Genomic DNA, 6,613 nt, shown 5'->3' on the forward strand with positions numbered 1-6,613 from the left:
TATCAAGGGAGATGATCCTGCCTCTTTACTCAGCCCTGGTGAGGCCACAGTGTTCAAGCCTGGGCTTCTCAGGACAAGAGAAATGGAGCCCCTGGAGTGGGTCCAGCAGAGAGCAACAAAGATAATTAAGGGACTGGGGCATGTCTATTAAGAGGAAAGGCTGAGGTAGCTGAGCCTGTTCAGTCTCTAGAAGAGAGAGCTGAGAGGAGGCCTCATCAAATGCCTGTAAATATCTGAAGGGAGGTTGCCAAGGGAATGGAGCCAGGTTCTTCTCAGTAGTGCTGAGCAACAGGACAAGAGGCAAAGGGCAGAAACTGATGCACAGAAAGTTCCACTTGACTATGAGGAAGAACTTTACTGCGTGGGTGACCAAACACCAGAACAGGTTGATGAGAGACGCTGTGGAGTCTCCCTAACTGAAGACATTCAAGAAGTGTTCAAACACAAATCTCATGCAATGTGGTCTGGGATGTCCCTGCTTGAGCAGGGAGATTGGACCAGATGATCCACTGTGGTCCCTTCCAACGTGACCCATGCTGTGTGATATGCTAACTTAACTTTTCACAGATAAAATACCTCGACTTTCAAGACCATGCAGCAAACAGACCAAGGAGATTAGCAGCAATATGAATGGTATGTAGAGTAAGTCATGTGCATTTGCTGATGGTCATGGGCAAAACATAAAGGACTTCTGGATGTTAGGCACCTATGAAGTTATCACTATACTAACTAAAATAGTATCTTCAAACAGAGGTATTTTGTATTCTATCAATTTTTTTTTTTTTTTGGCACTCAGTGCATGTACAAAAAAGATAGCTGCTAACCCAGAGGCTGAAACTCACAACTAATAACATTTCAGAAGTCCAATACAGGCTGGGTCATAAACACTGAAAAAATCTCAGAATGCAGAGAAGACTGTGCAGAATCAAAGAAATAGGGTCTGAGGTGATAAAAAAGTTAAAAGGCTCACTACCTGGTATAGCTGGCTTCCTCACAAGCAAAACTAACAAAATCAAACTCTCAAGTCCTGAAAATAGAAGACAGCCCTCCTGAGAATTTTATATGAAGAGCATATTCTCTTCCATTTCATTTCATGGGAGACTTGCTCTACAGTGACAGTAATTCATCTTTCTGAAAGTTGATGCAATTTTTCAAGACAAATGAAACTTTTGACCAACCAATTTCTCCACTCTTCAGGAGGTCCTCAAGAAAACCAGTGGAGTTTCTGTATAGCACAAGGGGATAAATCATCTAATAAATAGGTGCATGATAAAAATTGTTTCCTTCACTCAGCATGGAAGCTGAGGTTGTAGAAACTTGAAAGTTGTCTTAATGTGGCAGGCATCAGATTAACAGTCAGACGCAGAGTGCTCAGGGCATTTTCCAGCTGCTGCATACCAAGAAAATGGGCAGAGTGATAGTTTGGGAGCTCAACTCTGGGGTGCTGAGGAATGATCCAAGATGGCAAGTACTGAAGGCTGTCAGATGTAGAGTGGTATTACAGGCTCTTAATTAATCTGATCTTAAAGCTGAATTAAGTGGCACAATGTATAATAAATATCAAAAGTAACATGGAATATCTTGATAGATTCTTTCTGGAGCAGTTAAAGATCTCCATGCACCATAAATATACCAAAAATGCTCACAGATAATACACATTAATTTCTACAGAAGAGAGGCCATGTACCTCTTTCTTCCTTGTGACTGATGACCTCTCCTTCCAAATATCTGGTTAATTTTGACCTTAATCAAGTGGGCAGGTAGCCAGCTACCCATCTGCATGTACAACTACATGTAAAATACATGGATATACAATTTTATATCCCATCAAAGTTGCTGCATGTGTGTTTGGGGTTGCAAATGGATCAAGACCTAGGGTGAGGGTTTAGATTAAAGGGCCTAAGCCTTCAAAATACAATTTACAGCTTTCTAGGGACTGAAAAGGGCGACTGTTTTCCTAAAAGTCTCATTTTTGCTATTCTTTAAATACTACACTTACATATTATCCAACAGATGTCAAGAAATCCTCCTTGTCTATGTCTGATATGCATTCAACCACTCCATGCATTAATACATGCATACATATATATATATATATATGTGTGTATATATATATATATGTGTGTATATATATATATATATATATATATATATATATAATATATATACACATGTCTATGCTGTGTTCTGAACTATAGAGGCATCAGATCACCCCTTTTTTAGCCAGAAAGTTGCCTTTCTGGATACAGAAGCACAAGTTTACTCTGTGAGATCTACTCATCCATATAGTTTCTGTGTCTATATGCCAGCAGAAAGGGGAAGCTGACACACTGTATCTCACCACTAGACTTCACCTGCCAAAAATAAAGAAAAAAATACAGCTATTTGGGTGTTTTAAAGCACTCCATTGAAGTCCTAATGTTATAAACTTTGGGAAGAAAAAAGAGATGAAGGAAGGTACAAGATGCTGCATAAATGGTCTTGGCTGCTTTAGGATTTACTCCAGTCTCTTTTTCAGACTACAGGACACTTTCTCCATAGCATAAAAGGAGGATAGTCTTACTTATGTAATGGTGTGAACATTACAAGGAACAGGCTGTTCAAAAACATGGGAGATCTTTTATTATTGGATCTTTGCAACACAGTTTTTGATCCAGTGTGGCTGTACCATGCTACCTCCAAATCAAGTGACATGCTGCAAACTTGGATTTCTTGTCCTTTAATTGGTAAATAACTTTAAATACCAGCAGTGCACATGTCTGGTTTTACATTGAGGGATGGATTAGGGAAATATATTGACTTGCTTTCCACTGTAGTGAAAATACTTTCCCTGAAATCTATAGATAACAATGAGCAAAGAGTCAGGCAATGCTGCTTAAGAAATGCACTTACTTCAAGTGCACTTATCTGTAAATAACTTACCCTGACAAAATATACTGCCTATATAGATGCATAATGGTGCTTCAGTTTTTGAAACTCAAAGGTAGACAAGCTACCCTCCTTGGGGATCATTTTGCAAAATTATATGCACTAGGTGCAATCTGGTCCAACTCGACAAAAAACAAAAGCATTTTCTAAATTACTACCTTTGAGTCCCAGGAACAAATTGCCTCCATTAGCAAGGATTAGGGCTTCAAAGATTACAGAGAAATCACTTGCTTATTTCTTCAACTCAGTGGAGTTTTGATTCCATCACAGGATGTGCTGGTAACGTGAAAAGCCCATGAAAAGTAGACCCATCTAGTGCAGCAGCTCTCAAACCAAAATATTAAAAGGGTGGACACCTTGTCTACATTATCATGGCCCTGGAGAGATATTGGGAAAATCTATACAGATGGATAACCTTTCTCCATGTTTTATTTCAGTGCAAATCCAAATGCTTCTGCTGGCTGACAGTCATCTCTAGAGGGACCAAGGTCACCAGCACATCCCAGCAGCAGCTGGACAAAGTCTGTTCCATGGGATGTCACAGGACTGCCTGTCCACTCTGTTAAAAGCTGTGCTTCTTCAAAATTTCTCAGACACAGTATATGATCCTATATTTCATCACAATGAGTGCACTTCCAGGTGCAAGGAGGGAGGATTACCTAATCATGTCACAAAGAGTCTGGCACCCAACAGGTCCTAGAGAAACTGTACAGCAGGGCAGTAGTCTTCCTTAGCTTGCTCCCTCCTTTTTAAGTAGAGAGCAAAGACTTAGAGATGGCTGCCAGGAGCTGCACATCTCCTGTCCTTTTTCATTTCCAAGCCATCAGGCCTGCAAGGCTCAGGAAGCATTGAGCCTTGAGGAGGGTGATGGCCAACCCCCTCAGTTGCCACAGCCCCATGGTGGCATCAGCTTCCTGCCCTTCCTCAGGAGCTGGTGAAGACCTGCTCAGCAGTCACACCTGAAAAGGCAAGAGGCAATACTGAAAGGGACAGAAAAATATAACCACACAGGTAGAGAAAAGGTTGGGATAAATGAGGGGCTTGGACACTGTCCAAGCATGCAGCACTCAAGGGCTGCCATTGTCTTCTGCTTGGCTCTGTCCCAGCTCTTTGCAGAACTGGGACCTGGTGAAGGGACTATCCCTGATGGTAGCACACCATAAACTCTTGTTTTCTCACATTGCCCATACACGTTGGACTGCATTTCCTCTTCAGCTTTTCTTGTTAGTCCAGTTCCAGATTCCCTTTTATTCTTGGGGTCCTGTATGTGATGCTGCAATGAAGACAGTGTTCTCAAGAAATGGGATATGATGCTTTCTTTCAAGATTATTTTAAGCACTGAGAAGACTCTTTGGATTATGCCCATTTTACCAGGAAGCAAAGTGTAGAGAGACTGGAAATAAACAGCAGCTCCTGAAAAGGGTTACAGCCAGGATGGACTGTCAGGTCACTTGAGTTGCAGAAGTAAAATGCCTGTCGTGGCAAGGGGCCAACCGAGAAAGGCAGAGCTTGCTGCTTTTGAGGGTAACACCATTGCCAGTATGTTACAAGTAATCTGGAAAGGCTTCTGCTGAAAGCATCCAATCTGCAGTCTGTCGTGGAGTCCTTGTATCTGCTGAGGGAACAGACTATGACTCCTCACAGATTTCTCATTCCTTCTGCAGTGGAGGAAAACAAAAGTAGTTTACCCTGTCCCTGAGGCTTCTAGATGACTGTATCTTCTGAGAGCCTGGAATACCGTGTTCTTTTAGTTTACTAGTGATGGGTAGTTCACAATGACATGAATCATTTGATTTGCATAGTGCAACACCATCTCTTGCCAGGGATAAAATTTGATCATATCATATTTGATGTCACCTGATGATTGTTCTTATTCATTGCTCCGCAGATCTCAAATCCATCCTTCTCCAGAAGTAAGGAGGATGTAAGGACACCTCATACTTACTTGATTTCAATACCTTGTCCTTCACCAACCACTCTGTGCTGTTGACCTCTAGATCTAGACTGGATTCACAAGCACTCCCCATAAAAGAGTATGTCTGTTTCTTAGGTCCCAAGCATAAACAGATAATGAAGACATACTAGGGCTCCAGCCAGAGTACCCTGGGATCTTTAAAGGGAAATGTACAAATGTGTCCTGCTCTTTGAAGGCATTTGAGTAAGACAAATCCATAGGAACAAATGCTGCACAGGTGTACTGTATAGATAGATAGTAACTGACTCCAAGGCATGAACTGGCTTGGAAACCACAGTGCAGAAAACAGCCAGAAGCCAGCCCTTCTCCCAAACCCCACTCCCTTACAGGCTTCCAAGTGATGATAGTGTGGTCTGAGTCAGGCAGTGTTTGCTAAGCTGGCCCTTTCAGATCACAGTGTGCATGACACTGACCAGGCTGGGGCACAGCCAGAGGCAAAAGAGGCTTGCTGGAGACTTGAGCCAAAAGAACAGTCTGTTCTGTTGCACAAACTTTAAAATTTTGGGGTCACTATACACAATTCTTGTATATATTCCATCACTTGCTCAAAAGTCTTGTGACAGCTGCTATGTACACACTGTGCTAAAGCACAGAACAGAGGCATTCAATTTAACATGCTGCTCAGGTGACTGAAAAAACAACATCTTACAAAATAGCTTATTCAGGAACAAATTATCTATGTGTCACTGCTCCCTGCAATAAATGTTGAAGTTTTATAGTGCATTTTTTAAAAACTTGACTTTGAGGTTTTCTTTAAGTATCATTTAACTAAAATTTTATGTTCATGATTGTCTCCTACAATATACAATGCAAATGGAGAAGAAATATGGGGGGAATTACATTGCTAGCAGAAAAAAACTCACAAATAAAATGTGCTGGAAGTAAAACAGATGGCTGGCACCTGGTGGTCCTTTATAACCCTGGGTGACAGAACTATTCCTATACTTGGAGAAGGAAATAAAGGAAGTGAAACTTGTATCCCTGTTACACTTGTGCTGCTTTAGGGTTGTTGACATTGTAGAGTGTGGGATTTCTAGCAGTGCCTTAACTGAAGGTCACTCCTAGCTCCTCAGCTGTCCACATCCCCCAGTGCTGCTCTTTTCCCAGAGCCTGGAGGATGCTGTGCATGTAGATCAGACTACCAGCACCACACATGCTGGGTGGGCACAGTAGGGTACTCACCACCTCCCAGGCAGAGCCAGAGCACAACATCAGCCTCTGCTGCTCTGTCTTGCAGTCACCTTCTTGGAATGCTGAGAAGCAGAAAGCAGTGTGCTCACTCCTTGTCTCTGCATGCCCTCCCTGCTTCTGAAACACCGAGTGTGGATCCATGCAAGGCACTGCATTAGGTGTTGCTGCCTGAGCAAGTGACATTCCCTGACAGAGGCTCCCTCGCTGGCATATTTGTGACCTCTCCAAACAATTTTGGTGCAATGATGTGTCCAGTGGTCTACATATCTGTAACCCTTCCTAGCAATATAGTCTCAGAAATAAGATGTCACAGCCATCAGTCATCAACAATTCATCTTTCCCATAAAGCTATTGGATGTGACAGTAAACAGGCACCTTCAGCCAAGTCCATTCTGAAAAATTACTTGAGGGCAAACTGTTGAAAAACAGACAGACTATTGCAAACGGGAACAGTGAGACCTGGGCTGATTTGCCTTAGGTATGGATACAAGGTCACATAGTAGGACAATTGAGGAAAAA

This window comes from Lonchura striata, chromosome 5 (genome assembly GCF_046129695.1).
Source record: "Lonchura striata isolate bLonStr1 chromosome 5, bLonStr1.mat, whole genome shotgun sequence".
NCBI classification, from domain to species: Eukaryota; Metazoa; Chordata; class Aves; order Passeriformes; family Estrildidae; genus Lonchura; species Lonchura striata.